We start from the raw sequence: 17,097 nt of genomic DNA, 5'->3' as shown, positions 1-17,097 counted from the left end.
GCAGGGGTGTCATTTCCAAAAGAGACCTTCTTCTCCTTCTCTAAGTCACTATATGACTGAAGTTTTTCTTTATCACCTGTTATATGTTTCGAACATCCACTATCGATGTACCATTTATTTTCTTTCCCTTCCGCATATAAGGCTATACCACATCTTTCTGGATGTGGTTATTTCATTCTCCATGATTTGGCACTTGAGGCTTGCTCCTTCTAAGTTGTCTGCCGAAACCTACTCCTGCATTCAAAATCTTCATGACCGAAATTGTTACAAATAGAACATTCTATTTCATTTTCAAGAGCAGAGAAGTTATTGTAGGTCCTTTTCATGATCCCAGTCATATTCCTCTGTTTGTGAGCTTCTCTAGTCATGATTGTCTTATAGGAAACACATTGAGCTGCTTTGTGACCAAAGTTATGACAAGAAAAACATTGGCCATTGAAGAAACTCCTGTGATTATCAAATCTACCAGCCAAATGATTGTAGTTCCTATTGACATCCATTCTTGAGGCAGATTGAGAAGGTTTTACCTGTGGCTGGTTGTATCTTCCGTTCATTCTAAAAGTAGATTGCCCCCGATTTATCTGATAGTCTTTGTTCATTCTTGAGGTGAATTGTCGCTGATTTACCTGGTGATTTCCATTTGGCCTTTGTTCACTTTTCCTTGTTGCATCAAGATAAATTTTGGAGGTAGATGGTTCTTGCGCTTGAGTTGTTTCTTCATTATATCCCAGACCTGTCTTGATTAGTGGAGAACGTTGCACTTTGATAATCTCATCTAATGTTTTAGATCCTTTAACAAATCTAAGATTAAGAGCTTTAGATTTCTCAATCTCTTTTCTAAGTCCCACATTTTCACTTTCTAGCTTTTCATGATGTTTTTCCCTTTCAGCCAATTGGAATTGTAGAGCATCAATAATCATATTTTTCTCTTCTAAAAAAATTTTGAGTTTAGAAATCTCTTCATAAATACCTTCTTCATCTATAGCATCCATGAAATCTTCATCTTCAAAAGCCATTAGAAGTCTATATTTATTACCTTGTTCATCTTCATCACTATTTGAAAGACCATCACTGTCTTCATGAGTGTAATAGCTTTTCTTATTTACATTCTGTTTCTTGTTCCATCTAACAGGTTCCTTACCCTTGTCAAGCTTATCTTTATGAGGACATTTGGCAGCATAGTGATCGACTCTTCCACAAGCAAAGCATTTGAAAGGTAACTTACCTCTGAATTTTCCAGCACCCCGTTGAAGGTTCTTGACAAAATTTGATTCTTCCTCTTCCTCTGACATATGTTCTGACTCATAGTAATCTCCTTTTCCTGAAGCCTTGAAAGCAGCTTCTCTCCTGTCTGATGGTCCTCCTTTCCTCATTTCGTAAGTAATCATAATTCTGTGCAGTTGTGACATGGTAAGGTTTCATAGATTCTCTTTTTCTTCTATTGCAGAAACTTTAGATTCAAACTTAGGGGACAAAGATCTTAGAACCTTTTCAACCACAACAACCTCTTTTATTTCTTCACCCAAGTTTTTCATACAATTAACAATCTCATCTACATGAAGGAAATAGTTAGCCACACTTTCATCATTGTGTATTCTGAGATTTTCATACTGAATTCTGAGGGTTTGAAGTTTTGCTCATTTTACCTATTCATCTCCTTCATAGCTTAGAAAAATCTTGTCCCATATTTCTTTTGCGGATTTACACTGCATAACCTTGACGAATTCTGATTGAGATAGACATCCTAATAGAGTATTGGCAGTATTTGCATTTGTTTCATATTGCTTCTTACCAGCCGAATCTGTAGGAGTTGTGGATGGAAAAGTGTACCATGTATCTATGATATCCTAGACTTCTGTACCAAGAGATTGAAGATAGGATGTGACTCTTACCTTCCAATAGACAAAGTTGGTCCCATCAAAAATTGGTGGCATGATCGATGCTTCTCTCTCGTAGTTGCTCATGATGATGGATCTTCCTTCAAGCGATCAAGCTTCTTTAGAAGGACCTGCTCTTATACCAATTGTTGGAAATAATACTGAGAGGGGGGGTGAATCAATATTATCAAGTCAATTATTTCCTTTTTCAAATCCAGATCATATACGCTACTTCAGTTAGTGAAAACCGTGTATATATGCAACTACGTATAAGGAAACCTGGGTATACCATGCAAACTTATAATTTACTTTATCTTACAGATGTTGATCATTAATCTGTGTATCAGAATCAAATAAACAGTAACCAGAAACAGTGAAAAAGAGAAGAAGACAATCACACACAAGGACACAAGATATAAGGTGGAAACCCAATGTGGGTTAAAACCACCTGCTGCAATTCGTCTCTATCTTCTTTTTAATTAGAAACTTCTTTTTACAATGATTCTGTACTGGTGCAATCCTTTACCAATACGTAGGCTGCAACCTGCAGAGAGCTACAACCCTCTCTCGTTCTCCAGCTTCTCCTGGAAGGGAGCTACAACCCCCTTAGCTCTTGCACTAGCCAAGATACTAGGTGCTGGCCTACTGAAGGCTACAACCTTCTCTTTCTTCCAGGGACCACGTTTCATAAATTTTCAGACTGGATCCATGAACATCAATCAATCATCAAGAATTTTTGCATCAAACAATCTCCTTTTCACCAATTAGAACTTAATCAAGTAGACACTTCTCTGACAGTTGTACCCAAAACACAGTAACAGTAACCACACACCAAATTCTGAACCAAAAACACTGCAGCAATAAACAGAAGCAGCTAGAACATAACTCAAGAGATGTATGCTACTTCAATAACCAGAAACTTGCGTGCATACGCTTCTGTGTTTGAACCAACCAGCGTATATGTTGTTTTTACTCACAGAACCGGCGTGTATACGCGCCTTCGCCTCAGTGAACTTGCATATAGATCTATAAAGGATAATTCACTCTTTAAAATATTCAGACATTAATTAACCCAGATAACCATATTTATAGATCAAGCATGCGCCACATATAACGGATCAAAATCATACAAGGATACTATTATTCAAGCCTTAAGATTATGACCCATCAATATAACTTATCCTTCTCTTTGCGCTCAGGTTCCTCCTTCATTCAGATACAGATCTGCACCATAACCCAATCACCAATATTCCAGATCTAGCACTTTATCAGATATTCAATAATTCATATGATCCTTTGCCAAATGATCTCCTTCCTCTTTTATAGTCTTACACCTTTCACAATACCACGGTCCAAAACCATAATAAAACAATACCATGGACCCAATACTTGGGATCTACACTTCTGACGAGATACCATGGCCCAAAACCATAGGTTCAATTACCAAGGACAAAATACCGTGGACCAAAATTAATTTCTCCAACATATACGCACTTTTCCTTGCGTGAAAGTGCGTGTATACACATACGCATTTTTGTAACGTATAACCCGCGTGTATACATGTCTTCGTCTAGGTGAACCTGCGTATATATCTTTTCTTTCATTCTGAAATCCTGAACTAAGATCTGTCACCAGAGTGAGTTGCCATCAAGGACAACACCTATGCCATAGCTCCAAACCTGTGCCATAATGCCAACAGAGTTGTATGCCCATCAATTTGGTGCATGATGAAGAGTTATAGGCATTTTTAATGCACATATTGGATAGGGAAATCAAGGGTACCATAAAACAAAGCCATAAATTTGGCACGAGTTCAATGAAACTGTAGATGCCAAATAGGAGAATGAGGAATACATAAAATAGTATATATATATATATATATATATATATATATATATATATATATATATATATATATATACATATATATATATATAGACACACACACACACACATATAAATGTTGAATGTATATATCTACAATGTAATGAAGACAATGCATAAATAAGGGGGAGGGGATTTTAATACCATTGTCTTAACCATTGAATTGTAATGCATATGTAAAGATGACACCTAAGCTAGTTGTAATGGCCATGTAGATTGTAATGTACTTGTACATGTGATACATTTATTAGGCTAGTGAGTCAATTTCTATCAGGGTTTTCATACCCCTATGTGTACATATATGATTTAAGGTTGATGTTATGATGTAATTGGGTTAGAGAGCCTGTATTATTAGGTTGGTGAGCCAAGTCTCACTGAGTCTTGTGTGCCTATGTATGTATAATAAATTAGGATGGTGGGCCAAAATTACTTAATAGTTTTAAGGCCATATTATCAATGGGATAAGTAAAAAGTGCCTGTGGGGTCAGGGCAAAGATCCTGTGTGTTAAAATGTCATTACTTATAGAAAAATCATTATTTGTTGTATATTAAGGGGTGAAAAGAGTATGGGGGTATGAGACTTCATGAAAAAAAAGTATCCTAATATGGAAGTGTATTATAATATTCTAATATATTATTATAATAAAAGGTAAGGGGACACCATGCTTATAAAAAAATGTTTCCCCTATTTAGTCAATTAGGGGATCAATTGGGATAGGTGTTGTTGGTTGTAGTATTTGTTCTATCAATGACCCAACATTTAATATAAATCTCAGGTCTTTAGACTTCAAGGTGCATCACTATAAATGCCAAAGAGAGACACTAGGTTTCTACAAATCAAATCCCTACTCTAACATATTCGTCAACACTCGTTTAAGTTCCCACAAACACCTATTAACTCCTGGTCTAGATCCTATAATCACTCTATCAGTTTATTAGAAACAAACCCTAATTATCAATCAACTAGTAATATGACCTTTAACCTATTGATTAACTGATCAAACCAAGCATAAATATTGTCTTGATAAACCAAAGAACAAAAGAATAAAAACCCTATAAAATCCAAGAACTTCTTATGCCAAGTAGAGTACTCAAATCAAAATGAATAAGAAACCCTATTTGAGATTCATGCACTCTTGTTCCATCACCACTTTACTCTATGTGAAATCAAAACAAATTCAAGAATGGACTCAAATCTACCTAAGTTACCATTAACTCAACCATGTGCATTAATTGGAAAGAAAGACATTGTATGCATAAATAGAAAATAAGCTCTCTCCAGTCTAATAATGTCACAAACTAACATACACACTCAAACAAATGTCATGATTTTTTAACCAAATATCAATGCTAGAAATACTATATTTACTAATGCTCGTGCAAGAAGGACACCAAAAACAAAAACTACTTAGCCCTAAAGATAGAGGCCAATATCTTGTAGACAACTTTTGGGATGACTACAGGTTTATAGTTTTAGAGGTTAAATTGCATTCATAAATAGTCCTTTCTGTAATCAACATTTATTAACATTTATAAATGCATTCTTCTCATGAACTTAGATATATGTTCAAAATGATCAAATGTATAGGCTCTATGAATCAAACAATAAAAAAATAGGATATGCAAACTTTGTGAATCAAACAACCACAATAATTAAATATGAAAACTTTGTTTCATATAAGTAAATGTTGAATCCAATAAAAGTATCACATGGCTTGTAGTTAAATTTCAATTCAACTAATGGATCTAAATCACACTTGGCTCACTACAACTATGGTATTTATTTGTCAACAATTCTCAGGTTGAACAAATACAAGTTAAACCACAATACTCTCTGAATAGCATCAGGGTTGTTACCTCATTTAATAATATATGAATATATCATTATGTGATTTCAAATCCTAGTTACAACTTTAACAAAATATTTTGAATATCCAAAATTTTTGTTATAAATATGTTGTGATAGAGGACTATAGGATTTGATGGATTTGCAACTCTTGTGTCAACTGTGACTTAAGAGATATAGATCTAAATATCATTTCATGGTACCTTTGTATCACTACTTCATCAAAGCACTATAAATCATTAACAAAGGTGAATCACTAAGACAAAACTTGTACCAAACTATTAATAAAATGAATCACCCAGAGCATATGAAATAGTGTAATATAACTTATGATCCTCATTCACACAGTCAAATATATAATGTTTCTCACAAAGATATATCACACTTATAATCATAAACTTCTAGATCTAGCTATGAAACAAGAATAATTTGAAGGGCTTCATAAATTTCAAAGAGACGGAGCATAAACCTTATGCTCACATGATCATTATATCTAAAAAATAAACCATGCTAGTTAACACACTAGGATGCAAAATGTACAGTCCACTTAATAGATTAACAAACCACTCAAATAGATAAATGAACAAGAGAGGTGATGAGCTGGTTTGGTGGACCTAACCAACCATCTCACACCCTCTATAAGTAACTTAAATCATATAGTAAATATAATCATCACACACACCATGAAATGAAGATAGAACCTGGCATTAGAGGATTTGTATTAAAGTTTCTCAATCTTTGACACATCGGAAACTAATGTCTCAGATCTAGCTGATAAAAGCAGTGACACCAAACACTAAACTAGTAGCATCTAACCATTAGAGAAAATTTGAGGTCTAAAATGGGCCTCCTAAGGAATATTATAAAATAATAGTGGAAATAATAAAATAAAATGATATTACATCATCAAATTTTAGAGGGAAAAAAAAAAGAAAAAAAACTACATTTTCAACTCGTATTTCAACTTATATCCATACAATTTTACTCAAATTGCGAGCATGATCACTCATTAGATGCATAATTTAATTCCTCATCTATGGAGTACCCATGTTGCATACTTTTGATGGATCCTGCTACACGAAAAATGAGAAATGCATGAAAAAACGTGATTGCAATAACGTTTTTAATGTATTTATCATTTTTCCTGTAGGAAGGTCCATCAAAAGTATGCCACGTGGGTACTCTTGGATTAGGAATTAAATTTTGCATCCAACAAGTGCTCCCTCTCGAAATTGAGTAAAACCATTGGGAGATAAGTTGAAAAAAGTAGTTTTTTATTTTTTATTTTTTTACTCCAAAAATGGTGAATCATCCTCCATGGTTGATATCATCATATTGAATCATATTTGTTCTTATAGATTTGATTTTGGTTGTACATTTTTATTTTGAGGCCCATTTTAGACCTCAAAAATTCTCTAATGAATTACAGTATCACAAGGCGAGCATAATGTCGTAGATTGGTAGATTTTACAATACATATTAGGCTGTAAACGAACCAATCAAATACAAAACAAAATAAATGAAATATTGTAGCAATTTTCCATCGATAAATTTTGGTTTAGTCACAATCTAAAGAAAGGAATTGCAGATTTGGTGTGTGAGGAACTTTAGAAAATAATTCCTCCATATTTCGCCTGGAATTGACTGTAATCAAGGTAGCTATGCTTTGACTTCAATCTAAATTCAAAAATATCTCTGACAAATGTATACCATACTAATTAACCATTGGACCTTGTGGCATACTTCAATGACCAAAGCATCCTATGTGTTAATATCATCAATGTAGGATCTCTATAAATAGTACAAGAAATGCACAACTTTTATTGGTGGCTCATAAACAATCATAAATCTTAGAAAAGACATATAAGTGAAGGTGTTTGATAAAAAATAATAATTTACCTTTCCACTTTTAAATAAAATACAAATAGAGCACAAATATTCACTATTGCATCAAAAAGGATGTGGAAGTGCTTGGTAAAGGTTCAAAATTGGTGAAACAGGGGAATAGAATAGAGTAGCATACGGGAAAAATGAAACAATTTGTGGGCATGACACCTCCCCCATCCCGATTCATTTGTGTGTCCTAACACAAATAGTATCATATTGTCACTCCTTCAAAAAACAAAATTTGAAATTTCCTCCTTTGTCACTTCTTAATCTAAATATTGATTTCAGAGCTCGAAGCTTGAATCTCCTTTAATTTTCTTTTAAGCCTTTTGTTATGAGCTTGTAAATAATAGTATTGTATCTTCCACTTCTTACACTGATTCAAAATGTATTTATTGGTATGCTTCAATTCTTCTAGTTCCTTCACCAATTGTCCATTTCTAGCTCTCACAGTAGAATTTTGGGACTTCAAAAGGTGGTCAAGAAGTTCAATATCCCTAACTTTTTTTCCCAAAATATAATTTTTCTCATCATGAAAAATTGGTGAAGGAACTAGAAGAATTGGATACTGAATTGGATATTTCTCATCATGAAAAATTGGTGAAGGAACTAGAAGAATTGGATATTTTCAATAGGAATTTGATTGATATTGACTCTCCATAATCTCCAAAAGAATCACTCATTTGATTGGCACCAAAATCATCCATTGTAGCAGGTGCTTCCACCAGGTCTAAAAATTTCCCTTTTTTAGTCACAAACTCCTCCCTAAGGATAGAACCCTTATAACGCACTATATATTTTACCTCATCAACCAAAAGAATTTCCCTAGTAGGTTTATTACCATAAGGGCTTCTGTACTTCTGCAAACATATGGAATTATTCATTAAAATCTTATTCTTTCCCTGAATTAGGCTCATCACCTGACAGGGAAATTTGGGATGTCATAGCTTGTAAAGGGGATTTTGAAGAGGGGGAACACATTCTTTTCAAAATTCTCCTAGTTATTCTACGAGGCAGATCTAGTGTTGATACCTTTGGTAGCATGCCCTCCTTCATAGATTTTTTATCTAATTTAGAGTCCCTTGTTCCCTCTTTAAACTAGCCTTTCTCTCCTGAGTAGGCTTCGAACTAGATCCTCTCAATTTTATTATGAAACCATTGTTTACCTGTTTCTAAATATTAACGGTCTACCTAGGATTTCAGATGCATAACAAGAAAGGAACGTACACCAGTTTGAACCCCTTTTATTCAATTCTTCATAGACCAATATGATTAAGCCATAATGATAAAATTTGTACCCTATTTGTATAGAGTATCTCTTTTGTACACCTCTTGAATTTTTTCTTAAGCTCTTAAAAAGGAAGTGAGGAAAGTTAATAAGCATACCTGATTCAAAGTAAAGGAGTAGCCTAATGCACTACAGAAAGGTCGTGGAGTAGTGACCCTCACACATCAATATTATTTGTAACACGTAAAGGAGATTTCTCTATTTTTCAACAATAAAATACCTTTGAACCCTTTGTTTCCAATAAGCTTTATAATCTTGAATAGAGATAAAACATTTCCATGTGCCACATTCAACATATGCATTTTTAAACCATCCTTCACCTTCACAGGGAAGCTCGATTTCTTGGGAAATCATTTCTATAGAAACTCTGATCATAAGAGAACTACTCATAGAAAATTTTCCACCAAACTTGTTGGAAAAATCCCTAACAATTTATGTGTCAAACCACTCAATTTTTTGTAGGAAATACATCTAATTTGTACCTTGTAAGATAGGAAAACTAGCATTGTATTCAGGAGTTACCTCTGACTCCTTTGCTGACCATGGTTTTATTCTCACTACTGACATAGTGTCACTAATCACAATCCACCAACAGTTGTGAAGGAAACAAGAACAATTTAAACAAACCACATTTTAGATATGTCACCTCAAATCCCACAACCACCAACAACTGAGAATAGAAAAAACATAGTGACAATAGGCCACAATCCCACACTATTGTTATGGAACCGTCTCACAAAATAGAAGAAGAAATAGATCAATGACTTCAAAATTAGCCTCTTCGATGGGGAAACCTCCTTTACATTACATAAATGAACAATTCTTGGATGATACAAATGACAAGACCTCCTTTCTATATATAGGAGTCTAAGGGGTCACAATTATAATCATAGCCTACATAACAATAATATTGTAAGGGCACAATAATAACAATAGTGGGCTTCTATGGGGCACAATAATTACAATATGGGGACTACATGGGAAATACAGTACAATAAGGGGGTTGCACAAATAATAATAAGGGCTACAGTAGTAATATAGGGACCTAACATGCCCCTCTCCTTCAAAAACTTGTTGTCCTTAACACTTGAGTAGTTCTTGATGCTTCTATATAAAATTATCATCCTCCCATGTGGAATATTCAATGGGTAAGTTCTTCCACTTGATGAGATACTCCGAAATTGACTGATTTTGTAGTTGTCAGGTTATTGTTTCCGTGACTGCTTCAGGTTCCAATATTATTTTTCCTTTCTCGTCAAGTTCTAACAATATTGTTTGGACTAAGACCTTGTCACCAATAACCTTCTTTAACCATGAAACGTGGAAACCTCGGTGCACTCGGGAAGATGCAGGAAGCCCCAATTTGTGTGTCATAGTACCAATCGTTTGCAACACCTTGTAAGGACCATAGTAATTTGGTGATAATTTATTATCTTTCTTAGATTGATTGAGGGACATTTGTCTGTATGGTTGTAGTGGTAAAATTACCCAGTCACCTACATCAAAAATTATTTTGCTATGATGTTGATTTTCCTATTGTTTCATTCGGTTCTGCGCCAAAGTGAGGTTATCCTTTAAGAGTTGGAGAACTTGTTGTTGATGCTTGATGTGATCTTCCACTGCTTGAACCTTAGAATTATATCTTAAATATGATGTGATCTATTGTGGATGATATCCATAAAGTGCCATAAATGGGGTCATTCGTGCTGTAGTATGGAAGGAAGTGTTATACCACCATTTATCTAGAGGTAACCACTTGACCCATTATGTTTTCTTATCAGATACAAAGAAATAAACATATCCTTCCAAACATTTGTTCACTATCTCAGTCTGTCCATCAAACTGAGGATGATAAGATGAGCTATGAGCTAATTGAGTACCCAAACAGGAAAATATTTCCATCTAAAAATTTCCAGTGAAAATGGTATCTCTGTCGCTTACAATAATCTTTGGGTTTCCATGTAGCTTTTAAATTGTTCCCATAAATGCAGTAGCAACTATACTGGCTTTAAATGGATGAGATAATGCACAAAAATGTGTATACTTGGTAAGTCTATAAACTACCACCTTGATGACACTCTTTCCTTCGGACTTGGGTAAACTTGTGATAAAATCCAATGAGACATCCTCCCAACGTTGGATTAGAATGGCTAAAGGTTGTAATATACATGGGGTCTTAATTGTCTCAACGTTATTTTTTTGGCAAACCAAACATTCCTCCACAAACTTTTGAACATCAGATTTAAGACCTTCCCAAAAAAATTCCTTCTTGACCCTGTGGTAAGTTTTTAAAAATATTGAGTGCCCTCCCAAGGGAGATATATATATATATATATATATATATATATATATATATATATCAGTTGGGAAATATTACAGAGAAATAAGAAATCTTTGTACCATAATGAATCATTTTTCTAGCTAAATGTATCAAATATACTGGGATCTTGCTACAAGTTTTGAATAAGCATCCACATTTCTTCATCGTCCTTCCATTCATCCCTTGCTTCAATTATCCAATCTGGTTGGATAATAGAAATGGCACAAAGAAATACTTCCACATCCCCATCCTTTCTTGAGAGTGCATTTACAACAACATTTTTCTTCCCTTTTTTGTAGATGATTTCAAAGTCATAACCCAACATCTTTGTGACCTGTTTTTGTTTCTCTTCTAAAGATAATATTTGTTCCAAAATGTATTTAAGATATCATGATATGTTTTTACCTTGAAGTGTCTTCCCATTGGGTAAGGTCACCATTGCTTTAGTGCATGTAGTATTTCCAACATTTCCTTCTCAAAAATAGGTTTGTGTAAATAATTTCCTTTGATTGGACAACTTTCAAAAGCAATGGCTCTTACTTCTTGCATTAAAACAACACCAATTCCATTTACTGAGGCATCACATTCCACAATAAAGGTTTTTGTGAAGTCTGGCATAGCTAAGACCAGTGCTTGGCACATTGCCTCTTTAAGATGTTCAAACGCCTTAGTTGCTTCTAGATTCCAAGAAAATGCATCTTTCTTCAATAATGATGTTAAAGGTGTCATTATTATCCCATAATTCTTAATAAACTTGCGATAATACCCTGTCAACCTGAGAAATCCTCAAAGATGCTTTATGATTGTGGGGATTTTCCATTCCTTAATGGATTTAATTTTGTAAGGGTCTACCTTAACACCCTCATGAGATACAATATGACCCAAATATTCCACCTCCTATACTCCTAAAAAACATTTGGAGGTTTTTGCATATAATTGTTTCTCCTCCAACAGTTTGAGCACCCTGTCAACATGTTAAACATGATCCTTCCAAGACTTGTTGTAGATTAGTATATCATCAAAAAATACTAACACAAATTTTCTAAGGGTTTGAAAATGAAATTCATCAAACCTTGTAATGTTGAAGGTGCATTAGTAAGGCCAAAATGCATGACCAAAAATTCATAATGACCCTCATGAGCCTTGAATTTTGTTTTTAGAATGTCTTTGTTCTTCATTCTAATTTGATGATATCCAGAACGAAGATCCAAGTTGGTGAAGTAAATTTCTCCATGTAATTTATCCAACAATTCATCAATAATAGGAATGGGAAATTTATCTTTAATAGTGAGCTTGTTGAGCTCCCTATAATCTAGAAACATGCGCCATGATCCATCCTTCTTGTGCACCAATACTACTGGAGCAGAGAAAGAACTTTGACTAGGTTGAATTATACCAGCTTCTAGCATTTCTGCAACCATACGTTCAATTTCACTCTTTTGGGCATACAGATATATGTAAGGTCTGATTTTTTGGCGAACACTTCCTGGAATCAAATGAATAGCATGATCATGATCACAAATAGGTGGGAGACCTTTGGGAGTCTCAAATACCTTGTAATGATTGTCACAAACTTTTTGGAGATCTGGAGAAATAAATGATTTCGATGATTGAACATATAGTGAGCATAATTATGAAATTACACCTCATTTTTATTTCTTCAGAAGCTTTGTCAAGCCATTAGAGTTGATTATCTTTCCTAGTTTCCCTATGATACCCCTTAATTCAACTTCCTTTACTTCCCAAAAATATTTCAAGAAAAGTTCTTGAAAATTAAAAGCTATCATCCCCAAAGATTGTAACCATTGGACTCCTAGTACAACATCAACACCACCCATTCGAATGGAAAGAATTGGACTATTCAATACATATTCCCCCATGGATAGCTTGACATTATGACACTTTCTAGATAAATTTATAGTTCCTCCATTTGCAACCATTACTTGACACTCTAGTGCATGATATAGTAATCAATTCAATTCCTTCACTATCTTACAATGAATAAAATTATGGGGACTACCTGAATCCATCAATATTATTACCCCTTTTTTCTTGATATTCCCTTCTATATTGAGAGTTTGAGGAGTCATAATTCCTGCCAATGCATTACAAGATATGGTCTGATTCATTTATTCTTTCTCTGTGGTTTTTTCCTAGTGGATATCCTCTTCTTTTGACATTTTTGATCATTTTCTTCCTCCTCTTCACAATATATGTAAAATAATTTATTCTCAAAACACTTATGACCTTTAGTATCACAACTAACAAATCCCTTTTACTCTTTTTTCCTACAACTATTGTGGTGTCAACCTTGTAGGTTTTGGAAGTTTAGGAGCAGCAACACTTCTGTCTTTATAGTTGTGAGTGCTAGGCTTCATTATTGCCATAATTTTTCTTTCCACTTTTCTGGCTACCCTAAATGCCTTCTCCATTGAATCAGGTTCCCAAAGGTGAACCTCATGTTGGATGTTATCCTTTAAATTCCCTATGAAGACATCAATCCTATTCTCCTCTGGAACATCATTTACCCTAATATTCAATTTTTGGAAGTCCTCAATGTGCTCTACCATTAAACCCTTTTGTTTGAGATTTATCAATTGGACAAAGAAGGTGTTGCTCTTTGTATCCTCATAATGTGCTATCATTTCCTCCATAAAATTGACCAAGTGACAAGTGATTTACGAGAACAAATCTGTCAATACCATACAAAATTATTTGATTCTAAATATAAAGATGCAATGCATACCTTTTGTGTGTGTCGTACATTATGGAGATCAAAATATTGCTCCATCTGTAGTGTCCATGTTACCGGATCCTTGCCATCAAAATTCATCATATCGATCTTTGGAATATGGTGGGTCTTCAATCCCATGTTAGAGTCTATGAAATCATGATTAACATTCCTTTTGTTCTCATCATGATTTTCATCTAATACCTTTTCACCATTAAGAAGCATTTCTTATAGCAACTTTGTCAAGCCTTCCTTCAAACCTTCCATGTCTAATTTTAAACCATTCTTCAAATATTCCATGTCTTCTTTTAAACCATTCTTCAAATATTCCATGTTTTCTTTTAAACCATTCTTCAAACCATCCATCTTAGCTTCCATTTCATTTTTTGTTACTCTTGGTAAGAGCGAAATTTGTTTCACTTGGTCGTGTAATTTTGATATATCATGTTTCATTTATTCCTCTTCTTCACGTGTCATAGTATAAATTCAGGGTTGATTACTAGTTTTTTCCATTTTCTTTCTTCGGTTCATCAATTACCAATATTTATGCTTCACTATTCCCTTATAATTACTTCAAACTAATTTTTCAAACATAAATTATGCAAATTTTTGAAAAATACACACCATTTTCTTGTGTTTTAGGAGCTCGATATTGAATCTGTTTTATCTCTGTAATCTCAGATTTCCAAGGTCATAAACTTCATCCTATGGTAGCCCTATGAGTCCTCTTTCCAACTCCACAATTCTGATAGATATTGGATTCTTCAAGAATGAGTTATGATGCAACCTCCCACAATGACTTGATTATAGACTGGTTCAATGGAGTGAACTTGTACAACATACCACGTCATTGTTTCAAATTTAGAACCTAAAAATGATACCCAAAGAGCTACAGGTTGTCCTCTTTCTGTCACTTTTTACTATATTCAAATATGATGCTCAGATAGAAATTTATGACAATTTTCCCAAGATCACATGTTTGAGACTGAATTCTAAAACCTGCAAAAACCCTAACCTCCTTGGATCATATCTCCAAACATATAGTGAGACAAGATCTGAAATTCACACATGAGGTTCAGAAAGATTTTAGCTCCACTTGGTTTTAATTTCATCTTCTAAAGCTTCATAGAAAAAAAAAAATTATAGCGAAAATTCTATGATGGCCTGTTTGAAGCAACAAAACCCTAGAATCCAAAGCTCTAATACCAAATGTTATGCAGCCAGCTCACAAGATAGAAGAAGAAATAGATCAACGACTTCAAAATTAGCCTCTTCAAGGGGGAAATCTACTTTAAATTACATAAATGAATAATTCTTGGATGATACAAATGACAAGATCTCATTTCTATATGCAGGAGTTTAAGGGGTCACAATTATAATCAAAGCCTACATAACAATAATATTGTAAACAAAAACAATAGTGGGCTTCTATGGGGCACAATAATAACAATATGGGAACTACATTGGCACAAAAATACAATAAGGGTGTTGCACTAATAACAATAAGGGATACACTAGTAGTATAGGGACATAAAAACTATGGAGAATACAAGTCACATTGTTGGGATCACAATCTAACACTATATAAAACACAATCAGTGCTATTGAGATCACAGTTTGACACTTATTAAAAATAAACACCACCAAAAGGAATTAAGTTGATACATGAGGAAATAATGATACAAAGATCAAATGATTAAGGGTAACGAGATAGTGTAGAGAAAGAGAAGTGAGTAATGGGATTGTACAAAGAAAGGGGAGTGGGTAATTGAATTAGGGATGGTCAAAATCAGTCTTGTGACACCTTTAGGCTCGATATAATAATGAAAATGAATACAAGGAATAATTACCTTGCACTCCAGTCCTATAATGATTACAACATGTGGTGATTGGCCAATCATATTATTAAAAATATAAAGTTGAAAAAGGTTTAAAATTGCTCATACATTCCAACGCTTTATGCATTACCCAGATTTCATGTTTTATAAGAAAAAAAGTTACCTAGGTTACCACAATGTTTAATGTTGATAATAATCAAAGTGAACAAAATTATGCAAGCAATCCTGCACTGCCAATAATCTTCCTACACTCTACTACATACACAGGAATGAAAAAATTCTCTTTGTGGTGATTGATTATCTGGAAGAAAATGCTTGTTGATTTGTTAGGGTCCAACCCTAACCCATTTATTTATGTAATAATCCCAAGGTGCCTAGTCAGAATCATAGTTATTTGGTTGAGCCAATAAAGCTTGTAAGCGGTTATCCACATTAATAATAATTGTAAGTGGTTGACCCGCAGTATAGAAAAGGGACCACAATTATTTATAAATGGGCCATAGTTAATAAATAAAGTGGCTAAGCCATATCATGCAAGGTACCACTAGTAGTTAGGGTTTTGGATGTCATAAAGCTATAAATAGCCATAGATAGCAAGGAAAGAATTATTGAGTCTTATTGTAATTTAACTATATTCTATTAGAGGTTTCCCCCTTGAAGAGGCAAGTGAACATTGTATTATGCTTATGAATACTAAAATATATTTTCATATTGTATCATTTCATGTGATATTTCTGTGTTTTAGGCCATATTGTTTCGTATTTTTGGTACATTGGTTTTCTCACAGGTCAAGTGCATAACAAGTGGTGTCATAACACTTTTAGGGCCAGTTTCACCTCCAATTTTTGCAGATTTTTTTTTAGGCTACAGACATGTTCCAACATCTTTATACCATGGGATATGTCTTTGAGAACATAAACATGCAGCTTTGGGGAGGCATACATGCAGGAACTACATGAGGTGATCACACTTGTTGGACTCCCTTGTAACCCATGTGGGTACCCCTTCGAGTAGTAACACATTAGATAGAACCACGCACAGAATGCACTTCCATGTACCCTTAGGAATATCGAAAGCTGCCCTAGGGTAATCTAAAACCTAACCTTATATAATTCATCAGTTGTCTTGCTACTACAATACACCGAGCACAACACTCAAGGATATTACTCACATGTACAATAGGTTAGTCAGGTAGTATGGCTAAGGGTACGATCGATCCTCCTTAGTTAACACCCTAAAAGATTGGGTTGAGTACTATTGTTGGAGCCCTACGTATATTGCTATATGTAGCACCTGATACTCCTTTGAGACCATAGTACCCTCATTTATCTAAAGATTTCCCCCTACCTTTTCATCGAGATCAGATCCAACATTTGGGGTTTGACCACCGATGTCTAGATCTGATCTAGAAGTTAGGGTTTAGTCG

Source organism: Pinus tabuliformis, chromosome J, assembly GCF_031772625.1.
Source record: "Pinus tabuliformis cultivar Carrire ecotype Pingquan chromosome J, CPIR1, whole genome shotgun sequence".
NCBI classification, from domain to species: Eukaryota; Viridiplantae; Streptophyta; class Pinopsida; order Pinales; family Pinaceae; genus Pinus; species Pinus tabuliformis.
Note: the sequence above shows the minus strand (reverse complement) of the source record.